The sequence below is a fragment of the Chiloscyllium plagiosum genome, unplaced genomic scaffold (genome assembly GCF_037043375.1).
Source record: "Chiloscyllium plagiosum isolate Xiang-an unplaced genomic scaffold, Cpla_swu_hap1 HiC_scaffold_7, whole genome shotgun sequence".
NCBI lineage: Eukaryota > Metazoa > Chordata > Chondrichthyes > Orectolobiformes > Hemiscylliidae > Chiloscyllium > Chiloscyllium plagiosum.
In genome coordinates this window covers 44,435,111-44,461,477 of record NW_028270145.1, presented here as the reverse complement: position 1 = coordinate 44,461,477, position 26,367 = coordinate 44,435,111, and the positions used below count along the sequence as shown (strand labels likewise).

The 26,367-nt window shown below is 43.8% G+C and overlaps 1 long non-coding RNA gene across 1 annotated transcript; it reads left to right on the top strand.

Annotated features, from left to right (window-relative positions):
• Window positions 1-21,151: 21,151 nt before the first annotated feature.
• LOC148149601 (uncharacterized) lies at window positions 21,152-23,791 on the top strand. The gene is made up of 3 exons (XR_015757528.1): window positions 21,152-21,567; window positions 21,681-21,810; window positions 23,490-23,791. It is a non-coding gene; the product is annotated as an uncharacterized LOC148149601 (long non-coding RNA).
• The last annotated feature ends 2,576 nt before the right edge of the window (window positions 23,792-26,367 follow it).

The following is a 26,367-nucleotide window of genomic DNA, read 5'->3' as shown; positions in this document are numbered from 1 at the left end:
TCAAAGAGATCGCTTTTCACTCTTCTAAATTTCAAGGAAAAACAGGCCTGGTTGCCCAATCTCTTATAATATCACATTCCAACCATCCCAGAAATCTCATTGAAGCCCAATATCCACTAGAGCCTGCATTTATACCAACCACTATCACTGCTACCACACAACAGCCCTTCTCAAATTAATTCATTAATCATTTCTAATTAACTGATCACTTACATTACAATACTATCTTTACAAGCAGACCAAGTACCTCCTAGGGTTTTTTTATTTCAAAAATATACTTTATTCATAAAATAATTTGATGGTCTGTACATTTGGTCATGCCATACATACGTAAACATTTACATACAAAGATCAGAATTTATCATTTTTATATACAGGTCTGTACGTTTATCAATCATATGCCCATATATTTAGCTGAGGCGTCAGCAGAGCCCAAATGACTGCGTGGGTCCCCTGTTCTTCTTAGGCAGGCAGATGTTACACGGTGGTCTTTCCCCACCGCGCCTTGGCGGCAGCTGCCCCAGGCTTCAGTGCGTCCCTCAACACGTAGCCCTGGACCTTGGAATGTGCCAGTCTGCAGCACTCAGTCGGGGTCAACTCCTTCAGCTGGTTTCGGACCACCCAGAGAACGTCCTTCACCAAGTTGATGATCCTCCAGGCACAGTTGATGTTCGTCTCGGTGTGCGTCCCGGGGAACAGGCCGTAGAACACGGAGTCCCGCGTCACGGCACTGCTCGGGACCAACCTCGACAAACACCACTGCATTCCTCTCCAGACTTCTTCTGCGTAGGCACATTCCAGAAGGAGGTGTGTGACAGTCTCGTCCCCCCCGCAGCCGCTTCGAGGGCAGCATGCGGTGCGGCTGAGAGTCCGGGCGTGCATAAAGGATCTCACAGGCAGAGCCCACCAGCCAAGCCATGTCTTGGTGCTTGTTGGAAAGTTCTAGCGATGAGGCATTCTGCCAAATGGCTTTGACAGTCTGCTCAGGGAACTGCTCGATAGGATCCGCCCTCTCCTTTTCCCGAAGGGTCTCAAGGACACTATGTGCTGACCACTTCCTGATGGACTTCTGGTCAAAGGTGTTTTTCTTCATAAACTTCTCCACGAAGGACAGGTGATACAGAACGGTCCAACTACTCGGAGCGTTCCGCGGCAGTGAGGCTAGGCCCATCCTTCGCAACACCGGGGATAGGTAGAACCTCAGTACATAGTGACACTTGGTGTTTGCGTACCGGGGATCCACACACAGCTTGATGCAGCCACACACAAAGGTGGCCATCATGGTGAGGGTGGCATTGGGTGTATTTTTTCCCCCGTTGCCCAGATCTTTGTACAGCAAGTCCCTTCGGACCCGGTCCATCTTTGACCTCCATTTAAACTGGAAGATGGCCCGGGTGACTGCAGCGGCACAGGTTCTGGGGATAAGCCAGACCTGTGCCGCGTATAACAGCAATGATAGTGCCTCACACCTGATGACCAGGTTTTTTCCCGTGATAGAGAGCGATCGTAGCTTCCATCTGCCCAGTTTCTGCCTCACTTTGCTGATACGCTCCTCCCAAGACTTGGCGCACGCCCCAGCCCCTCCGAACCAAATACCCAGCACCTTCAGGTGGTCGATCCTGACGGTGAAGGAGATCGAGGATTGGTTGGCCCAGTTCCCGAAGAGCATGGCCTCGCTCTTGCCTTGGTTTACCTTGGCCCCCGAGGCCCGTTTGAACTGGTCACATATGCACATCTGTCTGCGCACGGACAGCGGATCCGAGCAGAAAACGGCGACGTCATCCATGTACAGGGAGGCCTTAACCTGCAGACCCCACTGCCAGGAATAGTCACCCCTCTCAGGCTCACATCCTTCCTGATGGACTCGGCAAATGGCTCTATGCAGCACACAAACAAGGCAGGAAATAGAGGGCTGCCCTGCCTGACTCCAGATCTGACTGGGAAGCTATCTGATTCCCACCCATTGATTGAGACTGCACTGACAATGTTGGTGTAGAGCAGTCTGATCCAATTGCAGATTCCCTCCCCAAAGCCCATTTGGGAGAGAACATCTCTCATATACCTGTCTGATATCCTGTCAAAGGCTTTCTCCTGGTCCAGGCTGATCAGGCAGGTGTCCAACCCTCTGTCCTGCACGTAGGCGATCGTATCCCTGAGGAGTACGAGAATCTCAGCGATCTTCCTGCCCGGCACAGCACAGGTTTGGTCAGGGTGAATCACCGACCCCAGAGCAGACCTGACCCGGTTGGCGATTACCTTTGACAGAATTTTGTAATCCGCATTCAACAGTGAGATTGGTCTCCAATTTTTGAGTTCCTCCCTCTCCCCATTCCGCTTGGAGATGAGGGTGATGATGCCTTTCCTCATGGATTCACTCATGGTACCTGCCCAAAGCATACTGACATTCACCTCCAGCAGGTCCTGGCCAATCAAGTCCCACAGAGTGGAATAGAGCTCGACCAGTAAGCCGTCGCTTCCGGGAGTTTTATTCTTTTCGAAGGACTCGAGGGCCTTGGTCAGCTCGTCCAGAGATAGCGGCTGGTCCAGCCTCTCGCGTGTTCTGTCGTCTAAGACCTCCATGATAGAGGACAGGAACGACTGGGAGGCTGTGCTGTCGGTCGGCTTCGCGTCATACAGACTGGCATAGAAGGATTTACTGATCCTCATGACGTCAGCCTGAGATGACGTTAGCGAGCCACCTTCTTCCTTCAGGCTGCTGAGCACGGAGCTCTCTTTGTGCACCTTCTGGAAGAAGAAACGTGAGCATGTCTCGTCCTGCTCCACCGAGCGGACCCTGGACCGGAAGATTATCTTGGAGGCCTCCGAGGCAAAGAGCGAGGCTTGCTGGCCCTTCACCTCCTTGAGGTCCTCCGTGACATCCACCCCCATCGTCTGCAGCAGGAGCAGGTTCTGCATACTTTCCTGGAGCTGGGACAGTTTTCCTCGCCTCTCTCTCGCCTCCTGAACACCTTTGAGGATGAAGAACCTCTTGATGTTCCCTTTTACTGTTTCCCACCAGTCCGCTGGGGACTCAAAGAGGGGCTTCACGGTTCTCCAACCTGCGTAGTCCCTCTTGAGCTCCTCAATGTTTCCCGGGGTCAAGAGCTTTGTGTTCAGCTTTCACGTTCCCTTACCAGCCCGCTGCTCGTCCTGTAGGTGACAGTCGGCCAGCAGGAGGCAGTGGTCAGTGAAGAACACCGGCTTGACGTCGGTGGATCTGACCGAGAGCGTTCGGGACACAAACAGGTAATCTATCCTTGAGCGGATAGACCCGTCTACCCGTGACCAGGTGTATCTACGCTGTGCTCCATCTGCAGGGGTGCTGAAGACGTCGTGCAGCTTGGCATCTTTTACCGTGTCCATCAGGGTTCTGGACGTGGCGTCCAGTTTACTGTCCCCCCCGCCGGATCGTCCATCTGCATCAATGATACAGTTGAAGTCTCCGGTCAGAATGACTGGCCTGAACGTAGCCAGCAACAGTGGAAGCTGCTGCAGGACAGCCAACCGTTCACTCTTACCCACTGGGGTGTACACATTAATGAGTCTCGGGGAAGCATTCCTGTACATGACATCGGCGACAAGGAGGCCCCCGCCCACCACCTCCTTAACCTCGGAGATGGTGAAGTTGCCTCCTCGCAACAGGATACCCAGGCCGGAGGCGCGGCTATCGTTGCCCCCCGACCAAACTGACGGCCCATGGGCCCACAAGCTCGACCATCTCCTGTAACTGCTGAGGTGCGGTATCCCACACTCCTGCAGAAACAGGACGTCGGCTTTAACGTTGGCCAGGAAGGCCATCGTAGAAACACATCGCGTAGCCGATTTGATGCTACGCACATTGATGCTGGCAATTTTTAACCCCATTTTAACAGTTTACAAGGTTGACACTGTCCATTTGTTGCTGGTCTTGCCCCTCTGGGGTAGCTGTGTGCATCCCCGTGGTGACTGCAAACTGCTGGACCCTCCCAGGGCTGAGGTAGCTGTCCGGCTCCACGCTGAAGCCATTTCCTCGCTCTGGAGTCTTCGGGTCGGGCCCAGGGTCCGCATAGTCCAGTTCTCCATCTGACAGCGGGGCTGTCACAGGACCGCTGCTCCCAGTTACCTGGAGCTGTGGGGAGGTGGGTACCTCGTGGTTCTCACCGGGTGGGGGGGGAGACCTTTACCCATCCCTTCAGAGGGATTGTCTTTTCCTGCTTGGGCGGTGCTGCCCTCCTTTCTCCCCACGGCGCTCTGTCTCTTCCTCTGGTGACGACCCTCCTTGCGCCCGTCTTCTCCGTCGGAAGAGCTGCCTGTATCCTCGTTGTGTAGGTGTCGCTCCCCCCCTCGCTGGGTGGCTTTGGGAGGTTTCCTCTTCCTGCTTTTGACAGTAATTCAATCCTCTGCCTCCTTTGATCCCTGCTCTTCCATTTCCTCCATCTGTCTTGAAGGAGCTTGGATCGGCTGCTGCATCTCCCCGCTGTCTGCCGCCTGCTCTGCTTCAGCCTACCCTTCCTTCTGTGTGCCTCCAGACACCGTTCCCGTGCTGTTTTGTGGTACACCTTGTGGTCACACGCAGACGACAAGCAACATGAATTCGACTGGGACAACACTACCATTATAGGGCAAGCCAAACAAAGAACAGCCAGGGAATTCCTAGAAGCATGGCACTCATCCACAAACTCCATCAACAAACACATCGACCTGGACCCAATATAACGGCCACTACAGCAGATAGTTGAAACTGACAACCGGAAGCGGCAGGGACAGGCCACTATAAATGCCGGAGGAAACACCACAGAAGCGCTTCACAGGGGGCTCCCAAGCACTGAGGATGTCACCTAGACAGGGGACGAAACGTTTGCAAGACTGTATTAGTGATTAGGACATTCCTTTATCTTTTATTTTAATAAAGATATTAAACAACTTAATTTAAATGAATTAATGGATTCATTAAAGAGCAATAGACGTTCACATGAGTATAATTAAAGCATTCATCGATATTAGTGTTGCATTCTTCTTCTGTAATCCTTCAGGATTGAGAATGACCTATTTTTACTCTGGTTCAATAGGGCCTCAAATGATTCGAATGTGCAGTATGCCGACTCAGTAACATGTTGGGCAGGTGGTGGTTGAAGGGTTGGGTAGCTGGTTGATTGGAGGTTTATGCTCTCCCTTTACCTTGATCTCATCTCTGTATATCCCAGTGAGGGCTTTTAATGTGTTTGGTATCATCTCAAATGAATGTTCTCCATTTTGACATTCAGGGATGTTTGGCCATTTCATTATTACGTGTGACTTTGTCTAATATCCATGCATATTTAGGATCATTATCAATCTGCAGTTGATCAGAATTTTTTTGAGTTTAAGAATTACATAGGTGAAAACCTTGTGATTAGGGTCAACATCCTTGTTTGCGATCCTTTTCAGACAAGACTTTACCAATATTCCTTCTTCCAACTTTTCTGGCCAATTTTTGATGAAGGATCCTTCTGCACATTTTCAGCACAGGAATCCTGAGAGGGAGTAACAGAGAATCTTTGTGTAGAAATCACAACCTCTTTGACAGGAGCAAGTTACTATATTCCCAATTGTCTCAAAGGTTGTGTTAATTGTGTTATTTCCAGTTCGGAATCACAATAGAAAGTGTGGTTTTCAGAAATAGTATCATCAATCATTAATTATCTCATGGCTGACATTTCTACATGAAATCACTTAGTTGCTTAGTAATCTCTGAATGAACACACAAAGATTGAGGGAAAACATCGTTGGTTAAAGATTGTTGAATTCCAATACCATCCATGAATATTTTGCACAAACCAGAATGCACAGATTCTGATATTTAGATTTAGGGGCTAACTCCTGAATATGTACATTGAAAACTATGTCAATGATTATATGACTCTCAAGAAAAGCAACAATATCTTAGACATCTGGCTGAGTTGTAATGTGTACAGTTAGCAAGGTATAAATAAACAACTACTGAAAAAACAATGATTTTAACTAACTCACTACCTTGCAGTAGTGCACCTCAAAACATCATTTGAAACTCCACCCAATAACAACAGGCTTTTGATCAAGTCCCACATTTTGTGACAAAACTATGGCTTTAAGAGATATATTTTGTCCTTTTTTTTCATGATGAGAGGTTGAGACAGAGGTACAGAGCAATTTGCTCAAAACCAATAAAGTAAACAGCTTATGATGCCTTGGGTATTTTTAAGTTGGAACAATAGAAGCAGCCTGAATGGGTGGGGTGAAGCTCCCAAAGAACCAGGATTTTTAGTTTAGCTTTCAGTAGCAGTTGCTGGGGTCTTGAAGCTGGATATGGAAGCTCTTATTTCTTTTTACTACAGCTAAAAGCTGGAGTTTTCTTCCTGCTGCTAGAATTGCACATATGACAATCTATTTTACTGAATTTGCCTTTGCCAAGGGTGTGTTTATGGAATGTTACTATACTGGAACAGATAGTAAACAGTTTATTATTTTGGTAAGTACTCCAATACAGTTAAAGTTAAGCCAATCCTTTTCATTTATTTTGTCTGTATTTTGACCATAGTGCATGAATAAAGTATTTTTGCTTCAGTCCCTGTAATTTGACCAATCAAATTGCATCTAGAACTCACTGCCTGGCACTGGCCCTTTAAAAGAAGAAAAGGTTGGGGTCTAGGCTATCTCTTTGACAGGTGCTGAGGGAGTTTGGTCTGCTCCATTACAATATGGGCGGCACGGTGGTTAGCACTGCTGCCTCACAGCGCCAAAGACCCATGTTCAATTCCTGCCTCAGGTGACTCTCTGTGTGGAGTTTGCACATGCTCCCCATGTCTGCGTGGGTTTCCTCCGGGTGCTCTGGACTGACTTGGGGGTTCAAGGGCATTGATCTTTAAAATGTCACAACTAGGTGCAGATAATAAACAAGGAGGATAATTGAATACTGGCCTTTATATCCAGAGGATTGCAGTGTAACATTGCAGAGGTTATACAAAACTCTAGACAGACCCCACTTGGAGTACTGCAAGCAGATCTTGGCACCACACCTTCGGAAGGGAGATGGAGAGTTACGAGAAGGATGTCTGAACTTCAGAGGCCAATTTATGAGGAGAGATTATACAAATTAGACATGTTTTCCCATGAAGTTAGAAGATTGATAGGTAACCTGATTGAAGTCTGCAAGATATTAACTGAAAAGGACACAGTAGGTAAAGGTAAACTATTTCCATTGGTTGGGGATTCTGGAACTAGGGGGTATAGTTTAAAAATTATGATCAGATGATTCAGCAAAGATGTTAGGAAACACTTCTTCTCACAAAGGGTAGTAAATGTTTGGAAACCTCTTCCACAAATGGCAGTAGATGCTTAGTCAGTTGTTAGATTTAAATCTGAGATAGATAAATTATTGTTACTGATAGTGACAATGGTGAAGAGACCTGAAGGCCCATCCAGCAGTAGAGTTAGTGCCACAGGTGAAAACTTATGACAACCACCCAATGATCCCACAACACAGGGGAAAACCCAAAAGATGAACAGCAGAGACTAGCATGTTGGCAATGGGGTAAACAAAATTGGAAACAAAGGGCAGGAGAATGCATTTACACCTTATTAACAACCTTTGCCATTTGGCAGACAATTTTGATTATGTAAAACTGATGGACAATTTGATCAGAGATAGAATATAGCAGACAAAGTTTTAGACTAAACACTTTCAGATTTCTTACAGTCTGTGGAGGAATATATTAGCAGGCTTGGTGGCTGAGAAATGAAAACAGGATCAAGCCTTCATTAAAACAGAGAGAAATCTCTTGGAAGGAATGGTTTAAGTCCATTGAAAGTATTGGGTATAAATCTGAAAGTGTGTCGTGACAGGCAAGCGTGGAGAAAGATTCCAAAGCACCATCTTGTCATGTTCCTACTATGGTTGGAACAAGGTCAACAGTTGCAAAGAGTGTATACCAGAATGGCAGACTGCCAATTCCTGCAGGAGAATTGGTCATTATAGATTGGTATGTTGGTCTTAATGTCTTATCCTCAAACAGAGGGAGAGGCATCCAAAGAAGAGAGCCATACAAGAGATCAAAGAATCAGAATGTGAAGTCACCTTCCTTGGGGAAATCAAAGAATTAGAAAGCAAATACTGGAATATTACAAAGCAGTCAATGAAAACCTTATCAATTTTAAACCAGACAGAGGAACAGCAGTCTCAATAATTTCTGATCAAGCAGAATGTCTCAAACAAATAACTTTTGTCAATTCGTCTACAAGGTCCAGGAAGTATCAAACTGAGGATTAAAGGCCAGCTAACCGCAAAGCTACAAAGACAGATGAAGTTTCAAAAGACCATGTATTATCCAGAGCCAAGAATGCTCATGATGAAACAAAGCCCTATATGGTTCTGATATTAAATTACATAGGGACAAACTCATTGAAAAGGAACAAACAATTAATTCAGAAATAAATTCCTGGAATTACTCAAAGGTTTGGGCAAACTGGAAACTGCATAACACATCACACTCAGAACAGCTGTGAAATCCATTTGTCTGGTTACACTTTGAGAAGTCTCACACCCACTTTGGAAAAAAGTGAGAATGAAATGGAGAGAATGCTTCAGCAGCAGTTTATTTTGCTAGTAAATGGATCCATGACGTAGGTGAATGTTTTGATATGCTACCTGTTCCAAAACCAAATTTTTCCATCATAATTTATCTTATGCAGTTGAACAAAACTGTCAAACATGAAAAACGTCCCATGACATCAGTAGATAAAAGCTTGGTAAAACTTGTGAAGAATACCACATTCACAAACTGGATATATCAGTGGATTTTAGTACTTATGAATAAACGAAGAGTTGAAGCTTTTAACAACCTTCATTCTGCTATTTGTATTTCCTGCTTTAACTGCCTACCCTTGGGAATCATGTCTGCACTGGAAGTATTCCAGAGGACAATGTCAAATATGTTGGAAAGAATGGAATGCACTATATGGACAACATCTTGATTCATGGTTCAGCAAAAACAGCACATGAGAGAATTCAAAATGCTTAATACTTTATAAAGAGGTAGGATTAACATTAAATGACAAGTATATGTCTCTGTCTACAAAACAGCTTTTAGGACACATTGTGCAAGCAGCAGCATTCATGGTAGACACACCAAAAACAAAAGCCCTAAAAGACTTTGCACTACCCAGGAATGTGATAGAATTACAGAAACTCAGCAAAATGGTCAACCAAGTGGGCAAGGTTAGGTGAATTGGCCATGCTAAATTGCCTGTAGTGTTAGGTGAAGGGGTAAATGGTGGGTTGCGGGTCGGTGTGGACTTGTTGGGCCAAAGGGCCTATTTGCACACTGTAAGTAATCTAATCTAATCAATCAGACTTAGAGTACTGCGGTTCCACATTAGACGATGAGTCTATTATGCATTACGACCAGTAACAGAAATGGAATAGAGATGTATAGTCACAGAAGAGGCTATTACACTCACATGAGAAGCAATCTTTGTTCTCAGGTTATATTTTGAGATTGAAAGTGGCCAAATACTATTTGTTATAATACAAATTACTAAGATGCCGCATGAGATCAAACAATTCAGATTTATGTTAATTTAATATGGCACCATTGCTGAATACATTCACTGAAAATGTGAACCTCCTTTTCAGGAGACCTGTTGATTATCCGTGACAGGAAGACACAGACTTCATTGAAGAACTTGAAGCTTTTATAGCCCTATTAAATACTTCAATACACTAGCAAGGAACAGAAAGAAAAAAATTAACTCTGAAGAATACAAACGTTCAATCCCAAGAATGGGAGAATGGAGAAAGGAGAATATAAATGGAAAGAGGAATCTAAATAAAGAAACAAATTCAAGGCTATGGTCAAGTGCTAAGAAATGTGATTAGAATAGTTTAGTGATTGTTTTTGTCCAGCACAGGCTGAATGGGGTGAAGGGCCTCTTACTGAGCTATAGACCTCAGTGATTCTATGATTCTCTGACTTGAATGGAGATCCTCAACAGCTTCAAACAGAACTCCGTATCAGAACATAATGTTTAGTGAAACCATCACAGTGACTGTTTTGTAAAACAGCGATTTTGGAGGAGATGTGGGAGACTGTACAAAGGCATATTGTATTGGCAAAGGACATGGGGGAGATGTTAGGTAAAGTTTCAATTCCTAAGCATGCAAATAGGAAGTTATGCAATTAAAAGGAGAAAAGCAGCAACAGCTTAGACCTCATGCAGAGTTGGAAATGATAAAGTTGGCATGACACTGACACTGCACACTCTGTTTGCTTTATACAGCCAATTGAGCTCCAAATTGAACCCAAGTCCAGAAAGAGGCAGAGCTTCCTGGACACCTGTAAGAATTTCAGTGTATGTTTCAACATTCAACTTTTAAATATTTCTATTATTGTTAAAATCCACATTGGTTGCTTGCGAAAATATGTTAAAATGGTTTCTGGAAGAGGGAGTGCATTAAGGGATGTGGATCGATGCAACAGTTATATTTGAGATAACGTAGTGCAAGGTGTATTCATAACAGGGAAGGCTATGAGTGGATAAGAGAAGTGGGTAAGAGGCTAGAGTGGGTTATGATGTTTGAGGAAAGTCCAGTGGTGAGGCTGGGTAAGGTCATGTTGCAGTGTCAGGATAAACTGGGAATCTGGGGAAATCAGAGGGTAGGGAGGGATGTTGGAGGATTGTGAGGTGTCAGAGGGCATGAATCCTGTTGCTACGTAGGAGTTAGACATGAGTTTCATCTGTCTAACATAGCCTGGGTATGTACAGGTAAGTTAATCAGATGTCAGAAGTTCAGACTTCTCAGGTAATTCCTGTAGAATCAATCCATCAGGACTTCCAAATGGTCCTAAAATATACCTTGGGGACTATGTCTGGTCTCAGACAACCTGGATACTGGAAGGTCAGGATCAAAGTTTTGAGTATCAAAAGAAGTGCAAGATCTTGAACTTGTTGCAATTGAGAAGTAACTAATTGGAAAGCCTTCAAAAATCCCCTAGTTATCAGTTTATTTTGGCTGCTTATAATTGAGAAGAAATGCCTTGGGAAGATTTAGAAAGTTTGCATAGTTTGTTGATTGTAATCAAAATGAAAAGTAAGTTGGTCTTGGATCGTTTCCCGTATATGAATAATCTTTGGTTGCATGTGGTGAGTAATCATTCATAAAAAATAATGGTTTTATTAACCCTTTCAGCAAGATTACAACCAAAATCAAATGGTTACTGAAACAAATATGTCTGGCCTACTTACAAACATAGTTTCTATTATTCCATTATTAAGTGCTATATCATGTGAGTATTTTTGTAATCGTTATATTTCTTGAATGTCTATGCAAAGGATGCGTGCAAAATAGCTTGGAGTCTTCCGTAAAAATTCTCTAGCCTTTGCTTTTGCCCACAGCTTGGGACAAAAACCTTACTGAGGGGCTTTTTAGGATTAGCAAAGTAGTGGCTACAGCCCTGTTCCTGGTTGAAATAGTCAAAGTGACTATCAGCCTGTGACCACATCAATGAAACGTAAGTCTTTCAATCAATGTGTTATTATCACGTGAATAGAGTTTAAATTAATAGAAATTTTCAATGGCATAAAATTGACAAGTTATTTCCAGATAGTTCACCTCAAATTCATTAATGTGTAGTTTTTGAAGGAAAGCATCTGTATCTTTCTGTATCTCAGCTATGTCTGCAATTTGGAGGTGATAGTGCTGGAGAAGACTGGCAGTCAACAAAATGGGCTTATGAAATGGTTGAATATCCCTAGCAGGTATTTATCCTTTAAAGCCTGTGGTGTGGAAATGCCCTGAGAGTAAGCTATCAAGGAGCACTGGGCCAATTTGAGGAGAAGCGTACCAGTAGGGATCATTTAAATGGTGGCGGGGTCAGGGTACTTCTAGGGAGCATTACTAGGGCAGCTGATCCCAGGAAAGGCAATCGCAGGACAGCAAATAGAGTTACACAAAGATGGGGACGTGTAAGTGATGAGGATCGACATCCACAGGAGCAAATGCAGAAAAAGCAGAATAGAAGCCAACTGAAACCATCATTGATGCCTATGTATGTTTATCAGAATATTCCAACATAGTTCTGACTAGTTTCTTATATTCTGCACTCTGTAAATTGAAGCCATCCAAAGCTGTACTGCCTGTGTTGGGAGGCAGTGGCATGGTGGCAATATCAGTGAGCAAACAATCCAGAACCTCAGGCTAATGTTCCAAAGGCATGATTTCAAACCCAGGGTGAGATTTGATTTCAATAAAAATCTGGAATAATCTACTAGCCTAATGACAACTTTGTCAATTGTCATTAAAACCCATTTGGTTCAGTAATGCTCATTAGAAAAGAAGATCTACCATCCTTGCCTGGACCACTCTCCGGGTAACTCTAGACCCACAAGAATGTGATCGACCTTTAACTGGATTAGGGCTGGCTGATAAATGCTGACCAAGCCAACAATGCCTACATCCTATCAATGATTTAAAAAGAACTCCCACCAAGTTCTATTCCCCCTACCATCACTCTGCTGACTGACTTTAATTGGCAAAATTGTGATTTTAAAACTGTCACCATAACTTGAAAATTCAAAAATGGTCTTTCCTTATCTCAGTAATCTCCATTAGTCCTACAACCCTCTGAGAAATGTGAATTCCTAGAGTACAGATTTCTTGTACATTCACAATTTGTGCATTCATCTGACCTAATTTCTCCTGATATGGCTTGGTATCATACTTTGTTTTACAATGCATCAAGCAATTGAGGATATTGTTTCTCTTAGTAGCACTACTGAGATTTCCTGGGCAACTTCCCATCAATAAGGGACACCCCTTGAATAGACCGTTAACAATACCTTTGTGTGACACTGCAATGGAGCTGCAGACATGTCTTAAGCAAATTCTTCTGCTCATAAGAAAATATGGTTACAATGTCTTAACTTATCAAGTGGCACTCCATAATATATGCTTCAAAGCTTATTTTTCATTGTAATGGTTCTGCTGTGTTCTCATAAGACAGCCCTCCAAGCGGGTGAAGTGGGTGAAGCCCTGGAACAACACAGTTCTTCTTCAGAGGAGGAAAAAGACAATGCTGAACAAGACTGGGGTTTGCACTGTGTAGTGAGGTTGCCAGAAATACCTCAAGGAGAAAGTGAGGACTGCAGATGCTGGAGATCAGAGCTGAAAAAGTGTTGCTGGAAAAGCGCAGCAGGTCAGGCAGCATCCAAGAAGCAGGAGAATCGACATTTCGGGCATGAGCCCTTCTTCAGGCTTGAAGAAGGGCTCATGCCCGAAACGTCGATTCTCCTGCTCCTTGGATGCTATCTGACCTGCTGCGCTTTTCTGGAAATACCTCAAGACTAGAAGTGTCATTAGGATGGCATGGACACTAGTGACAATCTGATTTAGATACATTTCACCTGAGTGTGACTCATTCAGCAGGACTGAGTTCGCTGGGACTCATTTTGTTCTGAATGTGAAACCACAACCACAAGCAAATACAGATACACGCAACTTTGATTAGTTCCATTCTTACAATAATTCCATGAAAATTCATTCTCTTCCGGCTGAAGTGTCCACCCTTGGAGGCCGTTACATCACATGCTCACTTCCTTTTATATCCTTTCCTGCGACATAGCCTTGGTGCTAAGGTCAACTTTTGTTGCTCATCCTTAAGTATCCTTGAAAAAGTGGTGGAGAACCACCTGCATGAACCAACACATTTCTCTAAGGTACAGATACCCACAGTACTGTTAGGAAGAGACTTTTAAGGTTTGACCCAGTGACAGCAAAGCATTGGCAATATAGTTTGAAGTCAGGCTGATGAAGGTGTTTTCATGAATCTGTCATCTTTGTCCTTCTAGGTAGCAAAGATCTGGTTTTGGAAAGTGTTATCAAAGGTCACTCGATGGGTTTTTGCAGTACTTCCTGTATTTAGTACATACTGCTGAACCTGAAAGGAGTGAATGTCTAATTTGATGGATGGGGTGCTGATCAAATGGACTGCTTTGATCTTGGATGGTGTCTAGCCTCTAGGGTGTTCAGACAATCACTTAGCTGCATAGAACCTGAGTATTATTGAAGCATTTTGCCTCACACTCAGCAAGACAAATGCAAGATTGACGAATTTCTAATAATTGGAAGGATTTGTACTAGAGGTGAAAAAGATGCTGATTGGATGAAAAACTGCCCCTGATTAGCCATGGAGAAAGCAACGAGGAACTGTAGATTCCCAGGCTATTCAAAAAAGGTACAAGGCTTGAACATGTTTCTTTCGTTTTCAAAAAAGGTCCCTGCATATCAGTATGACTTCTAGTAAATGTAAATGATTTATGTTAAGAGCTTAACTGGTTTTCTTAAATTGGTGTTAGTCCACCTATTAAAACACTGAAGATTGTTCAGCAAGTATTGCCCATTGCAAAATCTCATTAAACAGTAGATATGTTGCTTTGGGTTTTTCAAGCATAGACTGGTTGAGCATAGTTGGTACTTTGCTTGGCATGAACAACTAAAGAACATGCTGTTTAATTTGATTGACCAATCGTTGGAATATATAACTCAGGTATCAGGTACTGCACTGGGCACTGAGATGCTGATTAGTTATGCAGTAAGATCTATCATTCTTTGTTTTATCTAAAAAAGAAATTCAGGCTCTGAAAATCTGCAATATATTAACTATTTCACATTTAACTATTTTCATTTGTGCCATTAGGGAAGATGAGCATTTTACTATATTAAAGATGAGAGGAATTATTTTAAAAATAAATCACGGACTAAAGAGTCAGCAGTCACACTAAAAATATGCAGGTAACAGTAAACAGATACTGTTTAAAATACACAAACTTAATCATTATCGATACAGTATTTATAAAATGCTTAACAAATGATGTACTGTGCCTAATTGTAGTTATCATGTTGCAAAATGCCTCCTGGGATGGAAATTAATTGGTTGCAGATGTTAGAGAGTCTGAACCCTTTCAGAGTTAAGGATTAGGTCTGTGGTTTGTTAAGGTATAATGACACTGCAAATGTAACTGGCGTTTAAAGGAAGTCGAGTGTCACAATACTGTCTTCAAACACTGTTTATCTCATGACAAATACCTGGCTCAAGTAGAAACCTTTTTCCAAACAAAAATTCCAATGTAACAAATATCTTCTCATTATATTACAAAAAAAATTCTAGACATAACATAGCACAAATGCGTGATTGTGACCCAATTGTAAATGTAAACAAGAATTAATATAGTCCAAATCCAAGTTTACTGGCAAATGTTCTTTTGCAATATGTTTGCATGGGTATGATTCACATAGCTGAGTAATCTGTTAGTATTAAGTGTTCTGAATGCATGAACATTTCAATACCCTATTAGTGGTGTTTCTCAGGGAGTATTATTTTAGTTGGGGCAGTGGTTGGGTGCTACAATTTGCCTTAATGACTCTGGGCTAAGAAGAGAAGCTGGCAATTTCTCCCCTTGTTGCCAACTGCACTTTCACTGAAAAATGTGAAGTCGTGGATGTCAGGCTAAAGCAAGACCAACATCAGGATAATTCCTCCAAATAACTTATTGCCTAAAGCCAGATTTAACAAACATTTGCTAAGACAGGATATATGTTAGACCAGTGAGAAACTACAGTGTCTTACCTTCTGTAAAAGACAAGGTATGAGAAGGTAGGAATAGAAAATATATTTTAAATGCTGACAATTTTTTTCAATGAAAAAGTCGTGTTCATCTGTATTTTTAATCAAAATTTACTGCTTTGAAGAAAATGCAAACTATTATCTTTATTCCAATGCTCAGGATTTATATTTAGTTGGTATGACCTTCTGTACCTAAAATTACAATGTCAACTGATCTTAGTCTGTACCACTGCATTGATAGGGTTGATGGTCAGGATCTTTCTTTTCCAGGTTTGAAGTGCTTAATATTAGGGGCATGCATTTAAGGTGAGAGGGAGAACGTTCAAAGGAGATGTGAGGGGCAGAGAGTGGTAGGAGACTGGAACATGCTGCCAGGTATGGTGGTGGGGGTAGCTAAGATAGGGGCATTTAAGGGACATCTAGATAAGCAAGGAATGGAGCGATATGGACCAAGGGCTGGCAGATGGGATTACTTTAATTTGGTGTCATGTACGGCACAACAACGTGGGCCACAGGGCCCATTCCTGTGGTGTACTGTTCTATGTTCACTGTGAGTTAGAAATTCTCACAAAACCCACTTTGTATTGAAGAAGAACCACCTTGTTCAAGGTGCCATCTTTTGCATCAATCACTACAAATCTTTCTGTTTCTTTTGATGACCTATTAAAAGTTCCGTAGTCCTTCTTTAAGTATGGAAAGCTTTTCCAGTGTTACATCTTACTTCAGCCATTCCTCAGCACCAACCCCCACCCCCACCATCAAAATCAGATTAACTAGTCACTCATCTCCCATACTGTTAGTAGGATCTTGCTGTGAGCAGATTTACCATTGTATTTGCTGCAAAGCATTAGATGGTTTTGCATTAAAAGTCATTAATTAGTTATGAGGTCCTGAGGGAAATCTTGAGGGTAAGGTAAAGTGCTTTCTAAAATAGAGTTCTTTGAGTTGCAAATTTCTAATCACGCTGGATTGCCACCTACGTGGTGTGTTTGAGTGTGAAGACATTCACTACCTGCTACCGACTATTTGTGGAATCTTGTTTCTGATCGTGGGAACAAAATTCAACAGTCCCCAAAATGGTTGGGCTTCATTTTGGGAGGGCTGGAATACAAGAGCAGACATGTACTGCTGACTCTGGTCAAATCACATTTGGAACACTATGAGCATTTTTGGGCCCCATATCAAAGGAAGGATGTGCTTGCATTGGAGACGGTCCACAGGAAATTTACAAGAATGATCCCAGGCTTGTCATATGAGGAGTGATTGAGGGCTTTGGCTCTGGACTTGATTAAGTTTAGAAGGATTAGGGGGGGATCTGATTGAAACTTAAAGAATACTGACTGGACTGGATGGAGTGCACATGGAGACGATGTTTCCACTAGTAGGAGAGATCGGTACCCAAGGGCATAGTCTCAGGGTGAAGGAATGACCCTTCAGAACAGAGATGAGGAGATCATGATTTGGAGATGCCGGTGTTGGACTGGGGTGAACAAAGTTAAAAATCACACAACACCGGGTTATAGTCCAATAGGTTTATTTGGAAGCACTAGCTTTTGGAGTGCCGCTCTTTCATCAGGTGGTTGTAGAGTACACCTGATGAGGAGGAATGTCTTCAGCCAGGACATTGTGAATCTGTGGAATTCATTGCTGTAGAGAACTATGGAAGCCAAGTCATTCAGTATATTAGGACGGAGATAGATAGGTTCTTTATTAATAAAAGGATCAAGGGTTACATGGAGAAGACAGGCGAATGGGGACGATAAACACATCAGACATGATCGAATGGCAGAACAGATTCAGTGGGCTGAATGGCCTAATTTTAATGGCTCCTATACCTTACGGTACATAAGTAACTGACACCCATCTTGCGTTATCTGTTAATTTCAATGATTGCCAGAGTTAAACACAGTATTGACCAGCTGCAGGTCTGAGTAAAGGCCAAGAGTTTGTACAAAGCTAGCACCACTGAAATCCAGCCAACATCCTTTAAAGGAGTCGGCAGGCTGGACCAGGTGCTGGAACTGTTGTAAAAGAGAGTTTGAGCAGGGAGAAGAATTAATTATAGTGCAATCTCTAAAGTCTTTTGACAAAGCACAAGATGCCTTGATGGTGGGATGAGGACTCAACAAAATCTGTCAAGATAGTAAAACTGAATAGCTGTGGTAATCAATGTTAAGAATGCAGTGCTGCAAAACTTCAATGGCTGCATACCTCATTCAAGTGGTCAAGGTCAGAGTGAGTGTACTTTCTAATGTCGCTTCTCTCCAACGACACTTTTAGCCTTGCACATTACTTAATGTATCACACATTCATCCACAGTGCACCATTTACCAATCAATACTTTCTGTCAACCAGGAGTCAGACTTAATATTTATAGTTTCACCCAACCCACACACAATTATCACGACAACAAATACCTGTTTTCTGATTCGCCATTTTAAATCATTCCGCTTTCACATTAGTCAGTTAATGAGGCTGTTTTCATGTTTAGCCATTGAGAGTTTTGTTTAGAAGTTATTTTATACCAGGTTTCATGTAAGGTTGCATGACCTGATTGAAATCATTCTGAAGTCAATACTCCTAAACCCTGACCTCCCTCATATCAACCTTTTAGCTCACGACCTTTCCCACACCCCTGGCCCTACCACTCTCTGACCTCCCTCTCACTAATCCGTTGGTTTGTGGGCATTCTGTTCCCTGACCTCCTGCTCCCTAACCTGCTCTCTCATACTAACGCTCCCACTCCCTGACCCTCCAGCTCACTGACCCTCTCTCTCACACTAACCCTCCCACTCCCTGACCCTCCAGCTCACTGACCCTCTCTCTCACACTAACCCTCCCACTCCCTGACCCTCCAGCTCACTGACCCTCTCTCTCACACTAACCCTCCCACTCCCTGACCTTCCAGCTCACTGACCCACTCTCTCACACTAACTCTCCCACTCCCTGACCCTCCAGCTCACTGACCCTCTCTCACACTAACTCTCCCACTCCCTGACCCTCCAGCTCACTGACCCTCTCTCTCACACTAACCCTCCCAATCCCTAACCCACCTTCTCACTGACCCTCTCTCTCACACTAACTCTCCCACTCCCTGACCCATCTGCTCACTGACCCTCTCTCTCACACTAACCCTCCCACTCCCTGACCCTCCAGCTCACTGACCCTCTCTCTCACACTAACCCTCCCACTCCCTGACCCTCCAGCTCACTGACCCTCTCTCTCACACTAACCCTCCCATTCCCTGACCCACCAGCTCACTGACCCACTCTCTCACACTAACCCTCCCATTCCCTGACCCACCAGCTCACTGACCCACTCTCTAACACTAACCCTCCCATTCCCGGACCCACTAGCTCACTGACCCTCTCTCTCACATGAACCCTCCCACTCCCTGACCCATCTGCTCACTGACCCTCTCTCTCACACTAACTCCCACTCCCTGACCCTTCAGCTCACTGACCCTCTCTCTCACACTAACCCTCCCATTCCCTGACCCTCCAGCTCACTGACCCTCTCTCTCACACTAACCCTCCCACTCCCTGACCCTCCAGCTCACTGACCCTCTCTCTCACACTAACTCTCCCACTCCCTGACCCACCTGCTCACTGACCCTCTCTCTCACACTAACTCTCCCACTCCCTGACTCTCCGGCTCACTGACCCTCTCTCTCACACTAACTCGCCCACTCCCTGACCCACCTGCTCACTGACCCTCTCTCTCACGCTAACCCTCCCACTCCCTGACTTTCCAGCTCACTGACCCTCTTTCTCATACTAACTCTCCCACTCCCTGACCCACCTGCTCACTGACCCTCTCTCTCACACTAACTCTCCCACTCCCTGACCCTCCAGCTCACTGACCCTCTCTCTCACACTAACTCTCCCACTCCCTGACCCTTCATCTTACTGACCCTCTTTCTCATACTAACTCTCCCACTCCCTGACCCACCTGCTCACTGACCCTCTCTCTCACACTAACTCTCCCACTCCCTGACCCACCTGCTCACTGACCCTCTCTCTCACACTAACTCTCCCACTCCCTGACACTCCAGCTCACTGACCCTCTCTCTCACACTAAACCTCCCACTTCCTGACCTTCCAGCTCACTGACCCGCTCCCTCACACCAGGTTTCTCACTCTGTGACCCTCTCTGCCAAAACAATTTTATCATTTCGTGACCCTCCTGCTGCCTCTGTCCTGCCTTCCTGCTCCCTGACTTTCCCGGTCACTGACCTTCCTGCTTGTTGCTGATCCTCCCACCCACAGACTCTGCAGCTTGTCGATTTACTCCTGCAGTTATGAGCTACTATTCTTGTCTTCCATCACTCCTCAACATAGTGCTCAATCACAAAGATGTTTCAAAGATGGGGGAATAGGAACAGGGCCGGTGTGGAGTAGGGTCAGGGAGCAGGCTATGAGGGAGTGAGAGGAATGGCAAAAAAAGGATTGGTGTTGACTACAAAGGTCAGGAAGCAAGTGAAGCAGAAAGTTGGAGTTTAGTAGAAGGATTAAAATCTTTTGTTTGAATTTTATTGTTTATTTTTCTTTAATCCAAAAAGTTTAATTCAGCACTACAGGAATTCATAAAGCAAACCATTTCAATTTACAGGGTATGATGGTTAATGTTTTTTTTGGTGAGAACGGTCCTTCAGAACATAAATATTAATTTCTACTTTGGTGATAAATGGGAAAATTGAATTTGCTAATTTTATTTAACTTAATATTTTCAGGAACACAGATGGAAGTTTCAGTGAAGATTTAAATGCATTGCAAGGCTCACATCCACATCTTCCAGCGTCCACACATTTCCTGCCAGTGATTCAACCATGACTGCCAAATGACTAATACAGATTGTACCGCAATCATCAACACACTCTCCCCTTCTTGTCCATCAGGAGAAGGAGGCGAATAATTAAAAGCAGTTGGCCAGACATGTGCTCACCCTAATGGAGGAGACAGTGGTCAACAGCATTGGAATGGTCATCACTGAGGTCATGACAAGTGGTGCAACTGAAACCAAAGCTAACAATATTTTGATACCTAATCCATCTTCACTAGACCCACAGTCGTTCCTGATTTATTGATGGTGGAAGCATGAGCCTCTTGTCTTCTCCATCTCGTCATCACAAGTTCATCAGATACCTTTCTTTTTTCAGGGACTCAAGAACTGCAACTTGGCAGAGACAGGGGAATAGGAAGAAACATTCGCTTTCACACTCACTGTTACCAGATATGGACTCGGTGAGAGAAAATGTTCGAGTTGGGCTCTGCATTTGATAAGCTGACTGCTGTAAGTGGCCTGCAGCAAAGGCAGTTTGGAAAAAGAGAGCTCTTTTACATTTCAGTGGGATAATCTGCAGAGGAATGTTGATCAATATGTAAAGTGATATGCTTGCTGCACCATGGCTTGCAGAAAGCATGCATTCAAAGTAAAGAGCATGGAGGAATTTTACAGAGGGCTTTCTAGTGTGTAAGTTCTAAACTTGAGAGGCAAGGTCAGCTTCCTGCAATGAACTTTCAGACTGTTCTCGGCCTTGTGCTGCCTTTTGCCACGTACGTTGGCACTGCTCCCATCTAGGCTGCAAGTACCAGTCTTCAAAGATCTTAGAGCAGTGCCACAATGAGGATTGCTCTGCAGCTGCCCCCGGTGAGTTGCAGTGGCACCCCAGCAGAGAAACCTGCTGTCGTCTCTCAGAAAGACTGCATCCATCCCTGCTTTTCAGTCTGTGACTTTGCTTCTACCTGTTAGCAAACCAAGCCAATCTGCTGATACACAGGCCAAGACTATGCAGCCTGATGCCGGGCCCTTTTAAGCCCAGCACTGCAAGAGTTCATCCTCCAAAGCCATCTGCAAGCTCCTGTCCAGAAAGCCATCAGCCCATAATAGCTACAGTGCAACCACTAGGCTGGTACACTGCAGGGCAAACAGGACAGGCAGAAATCTGGAGAAGGTAAGCACAAAGGAAATACACAAAGATAATGTTTGCATGATGTATAACATGATTTGCTTCATCAACGTTTCTGAAATGTTTATTTTGTAATGGCTTTTATTTTGTCATGGTAGCTATGCAAACAAACATCCTGCTCCTCAGCTGGTTCGAACATTGTTGTTGGCAAGGCGAGAGTCCTCATGATTGAGAGATTGTGGAGGATGCAGCAGACCACCAGAAATCTTGGCACTTTGTTGAACACAGGTCAGGAATTTTTTTTATTGGAAAACCTCAGGTCGAAGCGTCTTTTGGATAAAGAATATTTTTGGTCTTCACATATGTTATTAGGTCTGTTTGGGTATGTCTGGGTCCTCTGGAAAAAATACTTTGCTTGACCTTAATGGGATGTAAAAGCGAAAGATGTTTCCCCTCAAACGAGCCCAAACAGACTCAAAGATATTGTGAGTTTGGGCCCTTTAGTAAATAAACTTCACTTTTATATCCATGAAGATTAGATTACTTACAGTGTGGAAACAAGCCCTTCGGCCCAACAAATCCACACTGACCCTCCGAAGAGCAACCCACCCATTTCCCTACATTTACCCCTTCACCTAACACTACGGGGAATTTAGCATGGCCAATTCACCTGACCTGCACATTTTTGGACTGTGGGAGGAAACCAGGGCACCCGGAGGAAGCCCACGCAGACACGGGGAGAATGTGCAAACTCCACACAGACAGTTGTCCAAGGCGGGAATTGAACCCCTGTCTCTGGCGCTGTGAGGCAGCAGTGCTGACCACTGAGCTACCATGCCATCCATAACAAATTTTTTTTCTAAAGGGCCTGACCTCAGCATTTCGACAAGTCTGATCGGGTCTGTTTTCATAGAAACATAGAAACCATAGGAAATAGGAGGAACAGGAGGAGAAAGCCATTCAGCCCCTTGAGACTGCTCCACCAGCAATTCGATCCTTGATTGATCATAGAGCTCAATACCGTAAACCCATCCTCACTACCGCCACCGCTGCCATTCTCCCCGCTTCATATCCCTTTAGCCACAGGAGGTACAGTTACGTCCTTCTATAAAGCACGTAATGTTTTGGCTTCAACCACTTTTTGCAGTAATGAATTCCACAGGCTCACCACTCTCTGGGCGAAAAAATTCCTTCTCATCTTAGTCCTAAAAGGTTTATCCCTTCTGCTTAAACTATGACCCCTGGTTCTGGACTCCCCACACCATTGGGAACATGCTTCCTGCATCTAGCTTGTCTAGACCTGTTGGAATTATATAGGTTTCTGTGAGGTCCTCCTTCATTCTTCTGAATAGTAGTGAATACAATCCTAACTGACTCAATCTTTCCTCATCTGTCAATCCTGCCAACCTCAGGAATCAATTTGATACACCTTCACTGCACTCTGTCTACAATAAGAACACTGTAAATACCTTTGGTTTTCAGGTCTTCTTCGTTTTCACATACACGTTAAAGAATAAGCTTTGTTGCTTAGTAGCCACCCTCTGATTTGTCATTTGGCTCAGATGCAGTTGACACAGCATGACTGCAGAATGGAGATCTTATTGATGTTGCCAGGATACCAGGCATTGACCTACATGATTTATTGCATATGGTTCTTATCTGAACTTTATGAGAGTGTAATACATTTGTGTTATAGTACACCTTAAACAATCTGTCCCTGTACATGGATGTGCACGCAGTGAGTTGGTACCCTATAGCCTGTATTCCTCACAAAGCTTAACCCACCATCTTCTCTCTTGAAAGAGAGCAATAAATGGAATATAGATACTAGTAATCTTCTCTATTTAATGCGTGATATCTTTGACAATGTTATATGTGTTCCCTTTTCCAGCTGTTAAAGTAACAGATCAGAATTCCAAAGCACTGTGGATATTGTAATCCCAAAATGTGTTTTTTTTTCAAAACAGTGCTGATCCAGTAGCTGCAGATATGAAATAGTGTCTGGACAGCGAAACCCAAGGAATGTCAAACTTACAGATGAGGAAGTGCCAGTGCTGGACTGGGATGGACAAGGTCAGAAGTCATATAACACGAGGTTTTAGTCCAATAGGTTTATTTAAAATCACAAGCTTTCAGAGCGCTATCCCTTTGTCAGGTGAAGTGGTAAATGGAAAAGCCCTGGGGAAAATTGATGTACAAAGATCTGGGTGTTCAGGTCCATTGTATCCTGAAAGTGGCAACACAGGTCAACAGAGTGGTCAAGAAGGCGTACAGCATGCTTTCCTTCATTGGATGGGATATTGAATACAAGAATTGGCAGATCATGTCCCAGCTACAGCTGTTTTTTTTTTTGTTCTGAAGATTACACAAGGACAGGGGTTAAAAAGTCCATTTCAACTCTACTGGAGTGTACTAATGGAACTGAATGTTCTGATGTGGACCAGCCTGGATTCAGGGATTAGCATCCTATGAAGGTTACACTTGAAGAACCATCCCCTAGCCACCACTGTGTTGCTGATGAAGGAAGAATTTCCCTATCTGCTGCAAACTAGACAGAAAGAAAAAGCTCAACAAAGAGCTCTCTGTCTCTCATACACACCCTGAATATTGGAATTCAATCCTGGTTGAAAAACTTTCAGAACCAGAGAATCTGCAAAATTAAGGATTATGAAACTGTGTGTTCAACTCATAGAATCGTAGAGACGTACAGCACGGAAACAGACCCTTCGGTCCAATCCCTCCACGCCGACTAAATATCCCAACTCCTAGTATCAGCTCAATTACTAACTGAAATGGTGATCAAGTTCAACTATTCACTCTTCATGAACATTACAGAGATTGATCTGCAAACATTTTCTTTTATTTATATCTTTTTAAACTCACTCTTATTTTTAATTTGTGTGTATGTGTGTTGCTTTAGTATTACTTCTCACATGTAGTAAGGTCATAAGGCCATCAGGTGCAGGAGCAGAATATAAGCCATTTGGCCTATTGAGTCTGACTGACATTCAATCATGGCAGATACACTTCAATTTCCTGCCTTCTCTTGTAACACTTGATCCCTTTACTAATCACGAACTTATCTATCTTTGTCTAAAGTACACACAATGACTTGGCCTCCATAGCTCTCAGCAGCAATGAGTGCCACAGATTAATCACTCTCTGGCTGAAGAAACCCCCTCCGCATCTCATACTAAATTGTCATCCCTGCACACTGAGGCTGGGCCCTCAAATCCTAGTCTGCCTTCCTAGTAGAAGCATCTTCTCTACATCCACTCTGTCCAGGCTTTGAAGTTTCAATCAGATCCCTCTTCAACCTTCTAAACCCCATTAAGTACAGATTCAGAGTCCTTAACCACTCCTCATTTGACAAGCCCTTCATCCCGGAATCATTCTTACAAACCTCCCCTGGACCTCCCTACTCTCTGCCTTCTGCCAGTCAGCCAATCCTCCATCCATGCCAGTACCTTGCCACTAACACAATGATCTGTAATCTTATTTAGCAGCTTCCTGTACAGCTCCTTGTCGAAGGCCTTCTGGAATTCCAAACAGATCATGTCCACTGGGTCTCCTTTGTCTAACTTGCTCATTACCTCCTCAAAGCATTCAAGCAGATGCTGACTCAGCATATTCTACCAAGCACTTCCAAATATTCTGCAATCTTAGCCTTCGTAATAGGCTCTAAAATCTGGCCAAAGACCAAGGTCACCCTAACTGGCCTATAGTTTCCTGTCTTTTTGAACAGGGATGTTACATTAGCCATTTTCCAGTCCTCTGGCACCCTCCTTAACTCCAGTAATTCTTGAATGATCCTCACCAATGCCTCTACAATCTCCTCAGCCAACTCCTTCAGAACTCTGGGATCTAGTCCATCAGGTCTGGGCAATTTATTCACCTTGAGACCTTTCTGCTTTCTCAGCACTTTCCCCTTAGTGATAACTACAACATTCACCCTTGCCCCTGACTCTCTTGAAGTTCTGTGATGTTGCTGGCATCTTCTACCAAGAAGACTAATACAAAGTGCCTATTCAGCTCCTCCACCATTTCTTTGTTCCCCATTACTACTTCTCCAGCCTCATTTTTAAAGGTCCAATATCCATGCTTACCCTTATTACACCTGAAAAAAACCTTGCAAATTTCTTTTATATTACTAGCTAGCTTACTCTCAAATTTCATGTCTTCTCCTTTATTGCCTTTTTAGTTATCCTCTGCTAATTTTAAATGCTTCCTAATACACTGGCTTCCCACAAATTTTCACCACACTGTATGCTTTTTCTTTTTCTTTTATGTTGTCCCCAACTTCTCTAGTCAGCAATAGTTGCCTCATCCTCCCCTTATCATGTTTCTTCTTTGAGATTGATTTCTGCTGTGCCTCCTGAATTACCCCCAGAAACTCCTGCTGTTGTTGTTCCAGTCTTTCCTGCTATGCTCCCCTTCCAATCAACTCTGGCCAGCCTGTCCCTTATTTGTAATACTGTTACATCCAATTCCAGCTTCTCCATCTCAAACTGCAGAAAGAATTCTACAATATTGAAGTCACAGCCTCCAAGGGATTCCTTCACCTTCAGCTCCCTAATCAAGGTGGCCTCATTTCCAAATCCAGAATTGCCTGTTCCCTTGTGGGGCCCTATCACAAGGAATTCCTGATGAAGGGCTTATGCCTGAAACATCAATTATCCTGCTCCTCGGATGCTGCCTGACCTGCTGTGCTTTTCTAGCACCACACTCTCAACTCTGATCTCCAGCATCTGTAGTCCTCAATTTTTCCCTCTATCACAATCTGCTCCAAGAAACCATCATGTAGACATTACATGAATTCCTTTTCCTGAGATCCACTAACCAGTC